The sequence below is a fragment of the Schistocerca cancellata genome, chromosome 8, assembly GCF_023864275.1.
Source record: "Schistocerca cancellata isolate TAMUIC-IGC-003103 chromosome 8, iqSchCanc2.1, whole genome shotgun sequence".
Taxonomy (NCBI): Eukaryota; Metazoa; Arthropoda; class Insecta; order Orthoptera; family Acrididae; genus Schistocerca; species Schistocerca cancellata.
Window position 1 is genome coordinate 80588883 of NC_064633.1, and position 15607 is coordinate 80604489.

The 15607-nt window shown below is 47.3% G+C and overlaps 31 non-coding genes across 31 annotated transcripts; all 31 read right to left on the minus strand.

Annotated features, from left to right (window-relative positions):
• Positions 1 to 201: 201 nt before the first annotated feature.
• On the minus strand, positions 202 to 274 carry Trnak-cuu (transfer RNA lysine (anticodon CUU)). Its single transcript has one exon. It is a non-coding gene; the product is annotated as a tRNA-Lys (tRNA).
• A 440-nt stretch (positions 275 to 714) lies between these two features.
• Trnar-ucg (transfer RNA arginine (anticodon UCG)) lies at positions 715 to 787 on the minus strand. Its single transcript has one exon. It is a non-coding gene; the product is annotated as a tRNA-Arg (tRNA).
• Positions 788 to 1326: 539 nt separating this feature from the next.
• On the minus strand, positions 1327 to 1398 carry Trnat-agu (transfer RNA threonine (anticodon AGU)). Its single transcript has one exon. It is a non-coding gene; the product is annotated as a tRNA-Thr (tRNA).
• Positions 1399 to 1719: 321 nt separating this feature from the next.
• Trnak-cuu (transfer RNA lysine (anticodon CUU)) lies at positions 1720 to 1792 on the minus strand. The gene has a single exon. It is a non-coding gene; the product is annotated as a tRNA-Lys (tRNA).
• A 440-nt stretch (positions 1793 to 2232) lies between these two features.
• Trnar-ucg (transfer RNA arginine (anticodon UCG)) lies at positions 2233 to 2305 on the minus strand. The gene has a single exon. It is a non-coding gene; the product is annotated as a tRNA-Arg (tRNA).
• A 539-nt stretch (positions 2306 to 2844) lies between these two features.
• Positions 2845 to 2916, minus strand: Trnat-agu (transfer RNA threonine (anticodon AGU)). The gene has a single exon. It is a non-coding gene; the product is annotated as a tRNA-Thr (tRNA).
• Positions 2917 to 3237: 321 nt separating this feature from the next.
• On the minus strand, positions 3238 to 3310 carry Trnak-cuu (transfer RNA lysine (anticodon CUU)). The gene has a single exon. It is a non-coding gene; the product is annotated as a tRNA-Lys (tRNA).
• A 440-nt stretch (positions 3311 to 3750) lies between these two features.
• Trnar-ucg (transfer RNA arginine (anticodon UCG)) lies at positions 3751 to 3823 on the minus strand. The gene has a single exon. It is a non-coding gene; the product is annotated as a tRNA-Arg (tRNA).
• A 545-nt stretch (positions 3824 to 4368) lies between these two features.
• Positions 4369 to 4440, minus strand: Trnat-agu (transfer RNA threonine (anticodon AGU)). The gene has a single exon. It is a non-coding gene; the product is annotated as a tRNA-Thr (tRNA).
• A 321-nt stretch (positions 4441 to 4761) lies between these two features.
• Positions 4762 to 4834, minus strand: Trnak-cuu (transfer RNA lysine (anticodon CUU)). The gene has a single exon. It is a non-coding gene; the product is annotated as a tRNA-Lys (tRNA).
• Positions 4835 to 5274: 440 nt separating this feature from the next.
• Trnar-ucg (transfer RNA arginine (anticodon UCG)) lies at positions 5275 to 5347 on the minus strand. The gene has a single exon. It is a non-coding gene; the product is annotated as a tRNA-Arg (tRNA).
• Positions 5348 to 5985: 638 nt separating this feature from the next.
• On the minus strand, positions 5986 to 6057 carry Trnat-agu (transfer RNA threonine (anticodon AGU)). Its single transcript has one exon. It is a non-coding gene; the product is annotated as a tRNA-Thr (tRNA).
• Positions 6058 to 6378: 321 nt separating this feature from the next.
• Trnak-cuu (transfer RNA lysine (anticodon CUU)) lies at positions 6379 to 6451 on the minus strand. The gene has a single exon. It is a non-coding gene; the product is annotated as a tRNA-Lys (tRNA).
• Positions 6452 to 6891: 440 nt separating this feature from the next.
• Positions 6892 to 6964, minus strand: Trnar-ucg (transfer RNA arginine (anticodon UCG)). Its single transcript has one exon. It is a non-coding gene; the product is annotated as a tRNA-Arg (tRNA).
• A 539-nt stretch (positions 6965 to 7503) lies between these two features.
• Positions 7504 to 7575, minus strand: Trnat-agu (transfer RNA threonine (anticodon AGU)). Its single transcript has one exon. It is a non-coding gene; the product is annotated as a tRNA-Thr (tRNA).
• Positions 7576 to 7896: 321 nt separating this feature from the next.
• On the minus strand, positions 7897 to 7969 carry Trnak-cuu (transfer RNA lysine (anticodon CUU)). The gene has a single exon. It is a non-coding gene; the product is annotated as a tRNA-Lys (tRNA).
• Positions 7970 to 8409: 440 nt separating this feature from the next.
• Positions 8410 to 8482, minus strand: Trnar-ucg (transfer RNA arginine (anticodon UCG)). Its single transcript has one exon. It is a non-coding gene; the product is annotated as a tRNA-Arg (tRNA).
• A 539-nt stretch (positions 8483 to 9021) lies between these two features.
• Positions 9022 to 9093, minus strand: Trnat-agu (transfer RNA threonine (anticodon AGU)). Its single transcript has one exon. It is a non-coding gene; the product is annotated as a tRNA-Thr (tRNA).
• A 321-nt stretch (positions 9094 to 9414) lies between these two features.
• Positions 9415 to 9487, minus strand: Trnak-cuu (transfer RNA lysine (anticodon CUU)). The gene has a single exon. It is a non-coding gene; the product is annotated as a tRNA-Lys (tRNA).
• A 440-nt stretch (positions 9488 to 9927) lies between these two features.
• Positions 9928 to 10000, minus strand: Trnar-ucg (transfer RNA arginine (anticodon UCG)). Its single transcript has one exon. It is a non-coding gene; the product is annotated as a tRNA-Arg (tRNA).
• A 545-nt stretch (positions 10001 to 10545) lies between these two features.
• On the minus strand, positions 10546 to 10617 carry Trnat-agu (transfer RNA threonine (anticodon AGU)). The gene has a single exon. It is a non-coding gene; the product is annotated as a tRNA-Thr (tRNA).
• A 321-nt stretch (positions 10618 to 10938) lies between these two features.
• Trnak-cuu (transfer RNA lysine (anticodon CUU)) lies at positions 10939 to 11011 on the minus strand. The gene has a single exon. It is a non-coding gene; the product is annotated as a tRNA-Lys (tRNA).
• Positions 11012 to 11451: 440 nt separating this feature from the next.
• Positions 11452 to 11524, minus strand: Trnar-ucg (transfer RNA arginine (anticodon UCG)). Its single transcript has one exon. It is a non-coding gene; the product is annotated as a tRNA-Arg (tRNA).
• Positions 11525 to 12069: 545 nt separating this feature from the next.
• Positions 12070 to 12141, minus strand: Trnat-agu (transfer RNA threonine (anticodon AGU)). The gene has a single exon. It is a non-coding gene; the product is annotated as a tRNA-Thr (tRNA).
• Positions 12142 to 12462: 321 nt separating this feature from the next.
• On the minus strand, positions 12463 to 12535 carry Trnak-cuu (transfer RNA lysine (anticodon CUU)). Its single transcript has one exon. It is a non-coding gene; the product is annotated as a tRNA-Lys (tRNA).
• Positions 12536 to 12975: 440 nt separating this feature from the next.
• Positions 12976 to 13048, minus strand: Trnar-ucg (transfer RNA arginine (anticodon UCG)). Its single transcript has one exon. It is a non-coding gene; the product is annotated as a tRNA-Arg (tRNA).
• A 539-nt stretch (positions 13049 to 13587) lies between these two features.
• Positions 13588 to 13659, minus strand: Trnat-agu (transfer RNA threonine (anticodon AGU)). The gene has a single exon. It is a non-coding gene; the product is annotated as a tRNA-Thr (tRNA).
• A 321-nt stretch (positions 13660 to 13980) lies between these two features.
• On the minus strand, positions 13981 to 14053 carry Trnak-cuu (transfer RNA lysine (anticodon CUU)). Its single transcript has one exon. It is a non-coding gene; the product is annotated as a tRNA-Lys (tRNA).
• Positions 14054 to 14493: 440 nt separating this feature from the next.
• On the minus strand, positions 14494 to 14566 carry Trnar-ucg (transfer RNA arginine (anticodon UCG)). The gene has a single exon. It is a non-coding gene; the product is annotated as a tRNA-Arg (tRNA).
• A 545-nt stretch (positions 14567 to 15111) lies between these two features.
• On the minus strand, positions 15112 to 15183 carry Trnat-agu (transfer RNA threonine (anticodon AGU)). Its single transcript has one exon. It is a non-coding gene; the product is annotated as a tRNA-Thr (tRNA).
• Positions 15184 to 15504: 321 nt separating this feature from the next.
• Positions 15505 to 15577, minus strand: Trnak-cuu (transfer RNA lysine (anticodon CUU)). Its single transcript has one exon. It is a non-coding gene; the product is annotated as a tRNA-Lys (tRNA).
• Positions 15578 to 15607: the final 30 nt, after the last annotated feature.

The window sequence follows — 15607 nt, forward strand, 5'->3', positions numbered from 1 at the left end:
CCTACACATCTCACACTATATCGATGTACAACTAAAATTGCAAAACAACACATTTATTTCATTTCAGAGTCACTTTCAGCTTCAAATACCGTTCCTCTGATATTCATACGAAGCTAGGCATCGTCGTAACCCGTTACGTTCATTACGCAAGGCTCACGAGAGGGGCGCATGTTGGATCCGCGTAGACACAAAATTTTGCGCCGTCCAGCGTGGGGCTCGAACCCACGACCCTGAGATTAAGAGACTCATGCTCTACCGACTGAGCTAGCCGGGCTGAACGCAACGCGTTACGAGCCATACAATACTGATGTGACCTGCGACCATCTATTGAAGATTCTTTTGACTACAGCTTATTTCCTGCTGCCACAAATCAGCTACAATCCTATTCAATGAAAAATTGTCTCCGAAAGGCATCAAATCTGCATGAAATGATACGTGGCTATCAGCACCATTATTCAACACACATGCTCGACTGTGCGCAGACGCCTGTGGCGTAGCCCTTGGCTCCTGAATCAGATGCAGTAGTTCCAACAAAAACTCTCCTGAACGGCACTGTGCCGAAAACTTCGCTACAGATCACCCTTGTCTTGCTTGTGCTTCTGGTAGACGCCGGTTTTGTAGCCAGGAAGCGGACAGCAGCAACTTCCAACTAGTTTTAGTGTACTCAAACAACACAGTAAAACAGCATGCATCTTTTGCAGAACAGGAAAAACTCGACCGTGACAGGATTCGAACCTGCAATCTTCGGATCCGAAGTCCGACGCCTTATCCATTACGCCACACGGTCACTGGCGCAATATACTTCCCCACTCACACCTCGTTTTCGCCATTTGTACACTTGGCAGAATGATTTTCCCATCTTTGACGCAGTTCTCCATCTCAAATTTCAGTACTAAAAGTACGACGCTACTTCTTGCTGTGTCCCATCGCAAGTTACATTCAAGCCCTTATGACGCTGATCAAACAAGAGGTGGCAAATCAGCTTCAATCGTTTAGTGCCATCTCAGTCGCTTGCAGAAGGTACCTCACCCTATGTGATACAATGGCGAATTGTCGCTATTACCAAAGCGGCGGCGGCGCCGACGACGACAATCGCGAGGGTCTTTATCAGGGGTAGAAAATACATCACAAGAACTAAGTATTTCACGTCGGCATTCTCCGGAGACTGCCTAAAGCAGCAGTTTCTGGTGCCCACTTTAATAGCACCATTCACACTATTCATTTGCGAGAGCATTTCTTAAATACCGCACCCATTCATAATTTTTTTTATCCTTGACCGCTTTTTTCGAAAGGGCCACGGTGGGAGGGGCTGTTACAAAATTCATTTGCCGCCTGTGAGGATCGAACTCACGACCTCTGGTTTACTAGACCAGCTCTCTGCCACTGAGCTAAGGAGGCGCCTCCTAGCGGACTTTTAGGATACTTTGTTCTTACAAACTAGTGAATCGGAGCCCTTCAGCTCGAAACGCATCGCATGAGCGACCATTATTTGCATTTAGTTAGCACAGCTGCTGCTTTCCTACACATCTCACACTATATCGATGTACAACTAAAATTGCAAAACAACACATTTATTTCATTTCAGAGTCACTTTCAGCTTCAAATACCGTTCCTCTGATATTCATACGAAGCTAGGCATCGTCGTAACCCGTTACGTTCATTACGCAAGGCTCACGAGAGGGGCGCATGTTGGATCCGCGTAGACACAAAATTTTGCGCCGTCCAGCGTGGGGCTCGAACCCACGACCCTGAGATTAAGAGACTCATGCTCTACCGACTGAGCTAGCCGGGCTGCACGCAACGCGTTACGAGCCATACAATACTGATGTGACCTGCGACCATCTATTGAAGATTCTTTTGACTACAGCTTATTTCCTGCTGCCACAAATCAGCTACAATCCTATTCAATGAAAAATTGTCTCCGAAAGGCATCAAATCTGCATGAAATGATACGTGGCTATCAGCACCATTATTCAACACACATGCTCGACTGTGCGCAGACGCCTGTGGCGTAGCCCTTGGCTCCTGAATCAGATGCAGTAGTTCCAACAAAAACTCTCCTGAACGGCACTGTGCCGAAAACTTCGCTAGAGATCACCCTTGTCTTGCTTGTGCTTCTGGTAGACGCCGGTTTTGTAGCCAGGAAGCGGACAGCAGCAACTTCCAACTAGTTTTAGTGTACTCAAACAACACAGTAAAACAGCATGCATCTTTTGCAGAACAGGAAAAACTCGACCGTGACAGGATTCGAACCTGCAATCTTCGGATCCGAAGTCCGACGCCTTATCCATTAGGCCACACGGTCACTGGCGCAATATACTTCCCCACTCACACCTCGTTTTCGCCATTTGTACACTTGGCAGAATGATTTTCCCATCTTTGACGCAGTTCTCCATCTCAAATTTCAGTACTAAAAGTACGACGCTACTTCTTGCTGTGTCCCATCGCAAGTTACATTCAAGCCCTTATGACGCTGATCAAACAAGAGGTGGCAAATCAGCTTCAATCGTTTAGTGCCATCTCAGTCGCTTGCAGAAGGTACCTCACCCTATGTGATACAATGGCGAATTGTCGCTATTACCAAAGCGGCGGCGGCGCCGACGACGACAATCGCGAGGGTCTTTATCAGGGGTAGAAAATACATCACAAGAACTAAGTATTTCACGTCGGCATTCTCCGGAGACTGCCTAAAGCAGCAGTTTCTGGTGCCCACTTTAATAGCACCATTCACACTATTCATTTGCGAGAGCATTTCTTAAATACCGCACCCATTCATAATTTTTTTTATCCTTGACCGCTTTTTTCGAAAGGGCCACGGTGGGAGGGGCTGTTACAAAATTCATTTGCCGCCTGTGAGGATCGAACTCACGACCTCTGGTTTACTAGACCAGCGCTCTGCCACTGAGCTAAGGAGGCGCCTCCTAGCGGACTTTTAGGATACTTTGTTCTTACAAACTAGTGAATCGGAGCCCTTCAGCTCGAAACGCATCGCATGAGCGACCATTATTTGCATTTAGTTAGCACAGCTGCTGCTTTCCTACACATCTCACACTATATCGATGTACAACTAAAATTGCAAAACAACACATTTATTTCATTTCAGAGTCACTTTCAGCTTCAAATACCGTTCCTCTGATATTCATACGAAGCTAGGCATCGTCGTAACCCGTTACGTTCATTACGCAAGGCTCACGAGAGGGGCGCATGTTGGATCCGCGTAGACACAAAATTTTGCGCCGTCCAGCGTGGGGCTCGAACCCACGACCCTGAGATTAAGAGACTCATGCTCTACCGACTGAGCTAGCCGGGCTGCACGCAACGCGTTACGAGCCATACAATACTGATGTGACCTGCGACCATCTATTGAAGATTCTTTTGACTACAGCTTATTTCCTGCTGCCACAAATCAGCTACAATCCTATTCAATGAAAAATTGTCTCCGAAAGGCATCAAATCTGCATGAAATGATACGTGGCTATCAGCACCATTATTCAACACACATGCTCGACTGTGCGCAGACGCCTGTGGCGTAGCCCTTGGCTCCTGAATCAGATGCAGTAGTTCCAACAAAAACTCTCCTGAACGGCACTGTGCCGAAAACTTCGCTACAGATCACCCTTGTCTTGCTTGTGCTTCTGGTAGACGCCGGTTTTGTAGCCAGGAAGCGGACAGCAGCAACTTCCAACTAGTTTTAGTGTACTCAAACAACACAGTAAAACAGCATGCATCTTTTGCAGAACAGGAAAAACTCGACCGTGACAGGATTCGAACCTGCAATCTTCGGATCCGAAGTCCGACGCCTTATCCATTAGGCCACACGGTCACTGGCGCAATATACTTCCCCACTCACACCTCGTTTTCGCCATTTGTACACTTGGCAGAATGATTTTCCCATCTTTGACGCAGTTCTCCATCTCAAATTTCAGTACTAAAAGTACGACGCTACTTCTTGCTGTGTCCCATCGCAAGTTACATTCAAGCCCTTATGACGCTGATCAAACAAGAGGTGGCAAATCAGCTTCAATCGTTTAGTGCCATCTCAGTCGCTTGCAGAAGGTACCTCACCCTATGTGATACAATGGCGAATTGTCGCTATTACCAAAGCGGCGGCGGCGCCGACGACGACGACGACAATCGCGAGGGCCTTTACCAGGGGTAGAAAATACATCACAAGAACTAAGTATTTCACGTCGGCATTCTCCGGAGACTGCCTAAAGCAGCAGTTTCTGGTGCCCACTTTAATAGCACCATTCACACTATTCATTTGCGAGAGCATTTCTTAAATACCGCACCCATTCATAATTTTTTTTATCCTTGACCGCTTTTTTCGAAAGGGCCACGGTGGGAGGGGCTGTTACAAAATTCATTTGCCGCCTGTGAGGATCGAACTGACGACCTCTGGTTTACTAGACCAGCGCTCTGCCACTGAGCTAAGGAGGCGCCTCCTAGCGGACTTTTAGGATACTTTGTTCTTACAAACTAGTGAATCGGAGCCCTTCAGCTCGAAACGCACCGCATGAGCGACCATTATTTGCATTTAGTTAGCACAGCTGCTGCTTTCCTACACATCTCACACTATATCGATGTACAACTAAAATTGCAAAACAACACATTTATTTCATTTCAGAGTCACTTTCAGCTTCAAATACCGTTCCTCTGATATTCATACGAAGCTAGGCATCGTCGTAACCCGTTACGTTCATTACGCAAGGCTCACGAGAGGGGCGCATGTTGGATCCGCGTAGACACAAAATTTTGCGCCGCCCAGCGTGGGGCTCGAACCCACGACCCTGAGATTAAGAGTCTCATGCTCTACCGACTGAGCTAGCCGGGCTGCACGCAACGCGTTACGAGCCATACAATACTGATGTGACCTGCGACCATCTATTGAAGATTCTTTTGACTACAGCTTATTTCCTGCTGCCACAAATCAGCTACAATCCTATTCAATGAAAAATTGTCTCCGAAAGGCATCAAATCTGCATGAAATGATACGTGGCTATCAGCACCATTATTCAACACACATGCTCGACTGTGCGCAGACGCCTGTGGCGTAGCCCTTGGCTCCTGAATCAGATGCAGTAGTTCCAACAAAAACTCTCCTGAACGGCACTGTGCCGAAAACTTCGCTACAGATCACCCTTGTCTTGCTTGTGCTTCTGGTAGACGCCGGTTTTGCAGCCAGGAAGCGGACAGCAGCAACTTCCAACTAGTTTTAGAGTACTCAAACAACACAGTAAAACAGCATGCATCTTTTGCAGAACAGGAAAAACTCGACCGTGACAGGATTCGAACCTGCAATCTTCGGATCCGAAGTCCGACGCCTTATCCATTAGGCCACACGGTCACTGGCGCAATATACTTCCCCACTCACACCTCGTTTTCGCCATTTGTACACTTGGCAGAATGATTTTCCCATCTTTGACGAAGTTCTCCATCTCAAATTTCAGTACTAAAAGTACGACGCTACTTCTTGCTGTGTCCCATCGCAAGTTACATTCAAGCCCTTATGACGCTGATCAAACAAGAGGTGGCAAATCAGCTTCAATCGTTTAGTGCCATCTCAGTCGCTTGCAGAAGGTACCTCACCCTATGTGATACAATGGCGAATTGTCGCTATTACCAAAGCGGCGGCGCCCAGCTTCAATCGTTTAGTGCCATCTCAGTCGCTTGCAGAAGGTACCTCACCCTATGAGATACAATGGCGAATTGTCGCTATTACCAAAGCGGCGGCGGCGCCGACGACGACAATCGCGAGGGTCTTTATCAGGGGTAGAAAATACATCACAAGAACTAAGTATTTCACGTCGGCATTCTCCGGAGACTGCCTAAAGCAGCAGTTTCTGGTGCCCACTTTAATAGCACCATTCACACTATTCATTTGCGAGAGCATTTCTTAAATACCGCACCCATTCATAATTTTTTTTATCCTTGACCGCTTTTTTCGAAAGGGCCACGGTGGGAGGGGCTGTTACAAAATTCATTTGCCGCCTGTGAGGATCGAACTCACGACCTCTGGTTTACTAGACCAGCGCTCTGCCACTGAGCTAAGAAGGCGCCTCCTATCGGACTTTTAGGATACTTTGTTCTTACAAACTAGTGAATCGGAGCCCTTCAGCTCGAAACGCACCGCATGAGCGACCATTATTTGCATTTAGTTAGCACAGCTGCTGCTTTCCTACACATCTCACACTATATCGATGTACAACTAAAATTGCAAAACAACACATTTATTTCATTTCAGAGTCACTTTCAGCTTCAAATACCGTTCCTCTGATATTCATACGAAGCTAGGCATCGTCGTAACCCGTTACGTTCATTACGCAAGGCTCACGAGAGGGGCGCATGTTGGATCCGCGTAGACACAAAATTTTGCGCCGTCCAGCGTGGGGCTCGAACCCACGACCCTGAGATTAAGAGACTCATGCTCTACCGACTGAGCTAGCCGGGCTGCACGCAACGCGTTACGAGCCATACAATACTGATGTGACCTGCGACCATCTTTTGAAGATTCTTTTGACTACAGCTTATTTCCTGCTGCCACAAATCAGCTACAATCCTATTCAATGAAAAATTGTCTCCGAAAGGCATCAAATCTGCATGAAATGATACGTGGCTATCAGCACCATTATTCAACACACATGCTCGACTGTGCGCAGACGCCTGTGGCGTAGCCCTTGGCTCCTGAATCAGATGCAGTAGTTCCAACAAAAACTCTCCTGAACGGCACTGTGCCGAAAACTTCGCTAGAGATCACCCTTGTCTTGCTTGTGCTTCTGGTAGACGCCGGTTTTGTAGCCAGGAAGCGGACAGCAGCAACTTCCAACTAGTTTTAGTGTACTCAAACAACACAGTAAAACAGCATGCATCTTTTGCAGAACAGGAAAAACTCGACCGTGACAGGATTCGAACCTGCAATCTTCGGATCCGAAGTCCGACGCCTTATCCATTAGGCCACACGGTCACTGGCGCAATATACTTCCCCACTCACACCTCGTTTTCGCCATTTGTACACTTGGCAGAATGATTTTCCCATCTTTGACGCAGTTCTCCATCTCAAATTTCAGTACTAAAAGTACGACGCTACTTCTTGCTGTGTCCCATCGCAAGTTACATTCAAGCCCTTATGACGCTGATCAAACAAGAGGTGGCAAATCAGCTTCAATCGTTTAGTGCCATCTCAGTCGCTTGCAGAAGGTACCTCACCCTATGTGATACAATGGCGAATTGTCGCTATTACCAAAGCGGCGGCGGCGCCGACGACGACAATCGCGAGGGTCTTTATCAGGGGTAGAAAATACATCACAAGAACTAAGTATTTCACGTCGGCATTCTCCGGAGACTGCCTAAAGCAGCAGTTTCTGGTGCCCACTTTAATAGCACCATTCACACTATTCATTTGCGAGAGCATTTCTTAAATACCGCACCCATTCATAATTTTTTTTATCCTTGACCGCTTTTTTCGAAAGGGCCACGGTGGGAGGGGCTGTTACAAAATTCATTTGCCGCCTGTGAGGATCGAACTCACGACCTCTGGTTTACTAGACCAGCGCTCTGCCACTGAGCTAAGGAGGCGCCTCCTAGCGGACTTTTAGGATACTTTGTTCTTACAAACTAGTGAATCGGAGCCCTTCAGCTCGAAACGCACCGCATGAGCGACCATTATTTGCATTTAGTTAGCACAGCTGCTGCTTTCCTACACATCTCACACTATATCGATGTACAACTAAAATTGCAAAACAACACATTTATTTCATTTCAGAGTCACTTTCAGCTTCAAATACCGTTCCTCTGATATTCATACGAAGCTAGGCATCGTCGTAACCCGTTACGTTCATTACGCAAGGCTCACGAGAGGGGCGCATGTTGGATCCGCGTAGACACAAAATTTTGCGCCGTCCAGCGTGGGGCTCGAACCCACGACCCTGAGATTAAGAGACTCATGCTCTACCGACTGAGCTAGCCGGGCTGCACGCAACGCGTTACGAGCCATACAATACTGATGTGACCTGCGACCATCTATTGAAGATTCTTTTGACTACAGCTTATTTCCTGCTGCCACAAATCAGCTACAATCCTATTCAATGAAAAATTGTCTCCGAAAGGCATCAAATCTGCATGAAATGATACGTGGCTATCAGCACCATTATTCAACACACATGCTCGACTGTGCGCAGACGCCTGTGGCGTAGCCCTTGGCTCCTGAATCAGATGCAGTAGTTCCAACAAAAACTCTCCTGAACGGCACTGTGCCGAAAACTTCGCTACAGATCACCCTTGTCTTGCTTGTGCTTCTGGTAGACGCCGGTTTTGTAGCCAGGAAGCGGACAGCAGCAACTTCCAACTAGTTTTAGTGTACTCAAACAACACAGTAAAACAGCATGCATCTTTTGCAGAACAGGAAAAACTCGACCGTGACAGGATTCGAACCTGCAATCTTCGGATCCGAAGTCCGACGCCTTATCCATTAGGCCACACGGTCACTGGCGCAATATACTTCCCCACTCACACCTCGTTTTCGCCATTTGTACACTTGGCAGAATGATTTTCCCATCTTTGACGCAGTTCTCCATCTCAAATTTCAGTACTAAAAGTACGACGCTACTTCTTGCTGTGTCCCATCGCAAGTTACATTCAAGCCCTTATGACGCTGATCAAACAAGAGGTGGCAAATCAGCTTCAATCGTTTAGTGCCATCTCAGTCGCTTGCAGAAGGTACCTCACCCTATGTGATACAATGGCGAATTGTCGCTATTACCAAAGCGGCGGCGGCGCCGACGACGACAATCGCGAGGGTCTTTATCAGGGGTAGAAAATACATCACAAGAACTAAGTATTTCACGTCGGCATTCTCCGGAGACTGCCTAAAGCAGCAGTTTCTGGTGCCCACTTTAATAGCACCATTCACACTATTCATTTGCGAGAGCATTTCTTAAATACCGCACCCATTCATAATTTTTTTTATCCTTGACCGCTTTTTTCGAAAGGGCCACGGTGGGAGGGGCTGTTACAAAATTCATTTGCCGCCTGTGAGGATCGAACTGACGACCTCTGGTTTACTAGACCAGCGCTCTGCCACTGAGCTAAGGAAGCGCCTCCTAGCGGACTTTTAGGATACTTTGTTCTTACAAACTAGTGAATCGGAGCCCTTCAGCTCGAAACGCACCGCATGAGCGACCATTATTTGCATTTAGTTAGCACAGCTGCTGCTTTCCTACACATCTCACACTATATCGATGTACAACTAAAATTGCAAAACAACACATTTATTTCATTTCAGAGTCACTTTCAGCTTCAAATACCGTTCCTCTGATATTCATACGAAGCTAGGCATCGTCGTAACCCGTTACGTTCATTACGCAAGGCTCACGAGAGGGGCGCATGTTGGATCCGCGTAGACACAAAATTTTGCGCCGTCCAGCGTGGGGCTCGAACCCACGACCCTGAGATTAAGAGACTCATGCTCTACCGACTGAGCTAGCCGGGCTGAACGCAACGCGTTACGAGCCATACAATACTGATGTGACCTGCGACCATCTATTGAAGATTCTTTTGACTACAGCTTATTTCCTGCTGCCACAAATCAGCTACAATCCTATTCAATGAAAAATTGTCTCCGAAAGGCATCAAATCTGCATGAAATGATACGTGGCTATCAGCACCATTATTCAACACACATGCTCGACTGTGCGCAGACGCCTGTGGCGTAGCCCTTGGCTCCTGAATCAGATGCAGTAGTTCCAACAAAAACTCTCCTGAACGGCACTGTGCCGAAAACTTCGCTACAGATCACCCTTGTCTTGCTTGTGCTTCTGGTAGACGCCGGTTTTGTAGCCAGGAAGCGGACAGCAGCAACTTCCAACTAGTTTTAGTGTACTCAAACAACACAGTAAAACAGCATGCATCTTTTGCAGAACAGGAAAAACTCGACCGTGACAGGATTCGAACCTGCAATCTTCGGATCCGAAGTCCGACGCCTTATCCATTACGCCACACGGTCACTGGCGCAATATACTTCCCCACTCACACCTCGTTTTCGCCATTTGTACACTTGGCAGAATGATTTTCCCATCTTTGACGCAGTTCTCCATCTCAAATTTCAGTACTAAAAGTACGACGCTACTTCTTGCTGTGTCCCATCGCAAGTTACATTCAAGCCCTTATGACGCTGATCAAACAAGAGGTGGCAAATCAGCTTCAATCGTTTAGTGCCATCTCAGTCGCTTGCAGAAGGTACCTCACCCTATGTGATACAATGGCGAATTGTCGCTATTACCAAAGCGGCGGCGGCGCCGACGACGACGACGACAATCGCGAGGGCCTTTACCAGGGGTAGAAAATACATCACAAGAACTAAGTATTTCACGTCGGCATTCTCCGGAGACTGCCTAAAGCAGCAGTTTCTGGTGCCCACTTTAATAGCACCATTCACACTATTCATTTGCGAGAGCATTTCTTAAATACCGCACCCATTCATAATTTTTTTTATCCTTGACCGCTTTTTTCGAAAGGGCCACGGTGGGAGGGGCTGTTACAAAATTCATTTGCCGCCTGTGAGGATCGAACTCACGACCTCTGGTTTACTAGACCAGCGCTCTGCCACTGAGCTAAGGAGGCGCCTCCTAGCGGACTTTTAGGATACTTTGTTCTTACAAACTAGTGAATCGGAGCCCTTCAGCTCGAAACGCACCGCATGAGCGACCATTATTTGCATTTAGTTAGCACAGCTGCTGCTTTCCTACACATCTCACACTATATCGATGTACAACTAAAATTGCAAAACAACACATTTATTTCATTTCAGAGTCACTTTCAGCTTCAAATACCGTTCCTCTGATATTCATACGAAGCTAGGCATCGTCGTAACCCGTTACGTTCATTACGCAAGGCTCACGAGAGGGGCGCATGTTGGATCCGCGTAGACACAAAATTTTGCGCCGCCCAGCGTGGGGCTCGAACCCACGACCCTGAGATTAAGAGTCTCATGCTCTACCGACTGAGCTAGCCGGGCTGCACGCAACGCGTTACGAGCCATACAATACTGATGTGACCTGCGACCATCTATTGAAGATTCTTTTGACTACAGCTTATTTCCTGCTGCCACAAATCAGCTACAATCCTATTCAATGAAAAATTGTCTCCGAAAGGCATCAAATCTGCATGAAATGATACGTGGCTATCAGCACCATTATTCAACACACATGCTCGACTGTGCGCAGACGCCTGTGGCGTAGCCCTTGGCTCCTGAATCAGATGCAGTAGTTCCAACAAAAACTCTCCTGAACGGCACTGTGCCGAAAACTTCGCTACAGATCACCCTTGTCTTGCTTGTGCTTCTGGTAGACGCCGGTTTTGCAGCCAGGAAGCGGACAGCAGCAACTTCCAACTAGTTTTAGAGTACTCAAACAACACAGTAAAACAGCATGCATCTTTTGCAGAACAGGAAAAACTCGACCGTGACAGGATTCGAACCTGCAATCTTCGGATCCGAAGTCCGACGCCTTATCCATTAGGCCACACGGTCACTGGCGCAATATACTTCCCCACTCACACCTCGTTTTCGCCATTTGTACACTTGGCAGAATGAATTTCCCATCTTTGACGCAGTTCTCCATCTCAAATTTCAGTACTAAAAGTACGACGCTACTTCTTGCTGTGTCCCATCGCAAGTTACATTCAAGCCCTTATGACGCTGATCAAACAAGAGGTGGCAAATCAGCTTCAATCGTTTAGTGCCATCTCAGTCGCTTGCAGAAGGTACCTCACCCTATGTGATACAATGGCGAATTGTCGCTATTACCAAAGCGGCGGCGGCGCCGACGACGACGACGACAATCGCGAGGGTCTTTATCAGGGGTAGAAAATACATCACAAGAACTAAGTATTTCACGTCGGCATTCTCCGGAGACTGCCTAAAGCAGCAGTTTCTGGTGCCCACTTTAATAGCACCATTCACACTATTCATTTGCGAGAGCATTTCTTAAATACCGCACCCATTCATAATTTTTTTTATCCTTGACCGCTTTTTTCGAAAGGGCCACGGTGGGAGGGGCTGTTACAAAATTCATTTGCCGCCTGTGAGGATCGAACTCACGACCTCTGGTTTACTAGACCAGCGCTCTGCCACTGAACTAAGGAGGCGCCTCCTAGCGGACTTTTAGGATACTTTGTTCTTACAAACTAGTGAATCGGAGCCCTTCAGCTCGAAACGCACCGCATGAGCGACCATTATTTGCATTTAGTTAGCACAGCTGCTGCTTTCCTACACATCTCACACTATATCGATGTACAACTAAAATTGCAAAACAACACATTTATTTCATTTCAGAGTCACTTTCAGCTTCAAATACCGTTCCTCTGATATTCATACGAAGCTAGGCATCGTTGTAACCCGTTACGTTCATTACGCAAGGCTCACGAGAGGGGCGCATGTTGGATCCGCGTAGACACAAAATTTTGCGCCGCCCAGCGTGGGGCTCGAACCCACGACCCTGAGATTAAGAGTCTCATGCTCTACCGACTGAGCTAGCCGGGCTGCACGCAACGCGTTACGAGCCATACAATACTGATGTGACCTGCGACCATCTATTGAAGATTCTTTTGACTACAGCTTATTTCCTGCTGCCACAAATCAGCTACAATCCTATTCAATGAAAAATTGTCTCCGAAAGGCATCAAATCTGCATGAGATGATACGTGGCTATCAGCACCATTATTCAACACACATGCTCGACTGTGCGCAGACGCCTGTGGCGTAGCCCTTGGCTCCTGAATCAGATGCAGTAGTTCCAACAAAAACTCTCCTGAACGGCTCTGTGCCGAAAACTTCGCTACAGATCACCCTTGTCTTGCTTGTGCTTCTGGTAGACGCCGGTTTTGCAGCCAGGAAGCGGACAGCAGCAACTTCCAACTAGTTTTAGAGTACTCAAACAACACAGTAAAACAGCATGCATCTTTTGCAGAACAGGAAAAACTCGACCGTGACAGGATTCGAACCTGCAATCTTCGGATCCGAAGTCCGACGCCTTATCCATTAGGCCACACGGTCACTGGCGCAATATACTTCCCCACTCACACCTCGTTTTCGCCATTTGTACACTTGGCAGAATGAATTTCCCATCTTTGACGCAGTTCTCCATCTCAAATTTCAGTACTAAAAGTACGACGCTACTTCTTGCTGTGTCCCATCGCAAGTTACATTCAAGCCCTTATGACGCTGATCAAACAAGAGGTGGCAAATCAGCTTCAATCGTTTAGTGCCATCTCAGTCGCTTGCAGAAGGTACCTCACCCTATGTGATACAATGGCGAATTGTCGCTATTACCAAAGCGGCGGCGGCGCCGACGACGACAATCGCGAGGGTCTTTATCAGGGGTAGAAAATACATCACAAGAACTAAGTATTTCACGTCGGCATTCTCCGGAGACTGCCTAAAGCAGCAGTTTCTGGTGCCCACTTTAATAGCACCATTCACACTATTCATTTGCGAGAGCATTTCTTAAATACCGCACCCATTCATAATTTTTTTTATCCTTGACCGCTTTTTTCGAAAGGGCCACGGTGGGAGGGGCTGTTACAAAATTCATTTGCCGCCTGTGAGGATCGAACTCACGACCTCTGGTTTACTAGACCAGCGCTCTGCCACTGAACTAAGGAGGCGCCTCCTAGCGGACTTTTAGGATACTTTGTTCTTACAAACTAGTGAATCGGAGCCCTTCAGCTCGAAACGCACCGCATGAGCGACCATTATTTGCATTTAGTTAGCACAGCTGCTGCTTTCCTACACATCTCACACTATATCGATGTACAACTAAAATTGCAAAACAACACATTTATTTCATTTCAGAGTCACTTTCAGCTTCAAATACCGTTCCTCTGATATTCATACGAAGCTAGGCATCGTTGTAACCCGTTACGTTCATTACGCAAGGCTCACGAGAGGGGCGCATGTTGGATCCGCGTAGACACAAAATTTTGCGCCGCCCAGCGTGGGGCTCGAACCCACGACCCTGAGATTAAGAGTCTCATGCTCTACCGACTGAGCTAGCCGGGCTGCACGCAACGCGTTACGAGCCATACAATACTGATGTGACCTGCGACCATCTATTGAAGATTCTTTTGACTACAGCTTATTTCCTGCTGCCACAAATCAGCTACAATCCTATTCAATGAAAAATTGTCTCCGAAAGGCATCAAATCTGCATGAAATGATACGTGGCTATCAGCACCATTATTCAACACACATGCTCGACTGTGCGCAGACGCCTGTGGCGTAGCCCTTGGCTCCTGAATCAGATGCAGTAGTTCCAACAAAAACTCTCCTGAACGGCACTGTGCCGAAAACTTCGCTACAGATCACCCTTGTCTTGCTCGTGCTTCTGGTAGACGCCGGTTTTGCAGCCAGGAAGCGGACAGCAGCAAATTCCAACTAGTTTTAGAGTACTCAAACAACACAGTAAAACAGCATGCATCTTTTGCAGAACAGGAAAAACTCGACCGTGACAGGATTCGAACCTGCAATCTTCGGATCCGAAGTCCGACGCCTTATCCATTAGGCCACACGGTCACTGGCGCAATATACTTCCCCACTCACACCTCGTTTTCGCCATTTGTACACTTGGCAGAATGAATTTCCCATCTTTGACGCAGTTCTCCATCTCAAATTTCAGTACTAAAAGTACGACGCTACTTCTTGCTGTGTCCCATCGCAAGTTACATTCAAGCCCTTATGACGCTGATCAAACAAGAGGTGGCAAATCAGCTTCAATCGTTTAGTGCCATCTCAGTCGCTTGCAGAAGGTACCTCACCCTATGTGATACAATGGCGAATTGTCGCTATTACCAAAGCGGCGGCGGCGCCGACGACGACGACGACAATCGCGAGGGTCTTTATCAGGGGTAGAAAATACATCACAAGAACTAAGTATTTCACGTCGGCATTCTCCGGAGACTGCCTAAAGCAGCAGTTTCTGGTGCCCACTTTAATAGCACCATTCACACTATTCATTTGCGAGAGCATTTCTTAAATACCGCACCCATTCATAATTTTTTTTATCCTTGACCGCTTTTTTCGAAAGGGCCACGGTGGGAGGGGCTGTTACAAAATTCATTTGCCGCCTGTGAGGATCGAACTCACGACCTCTGGTTTACTAGACCAGCGCTCTGCCACTGAACTAAGGAGGCGCCTCCTAGCGGACTTTTAGGATACTTTGTTCTTACAAACTAGTGAATCGGAGCCCTTCAGCTCGAAACGCACCGCATGAGCGACCATTATTTGCATTTAGTTAGCACAGCTGCTGCTTTCCTACACATCTCACACTATATCGATGTACAACTAAAATTGCAAAACAACACATTTATTTCATTTCAGAGTCACTTTCAGCTTCAAATACCGTTCCTCTGATATTCATACGAAGCTAGGCATCGTTGTAACCCGTTACGTTCATTACGCAAGGCTCACGAGAGGGGCGCATGTTGGATCCGCGTAGACACAAAATTTTGCGCCGCCCAGCGTGGGGCTCGAACCCACGACCCTGAGATTAAGAGTCTCATGCTCTACCGACTGAGCTAGCCGGGCTGCACGCAACGCGTTACGAGCCATACAATA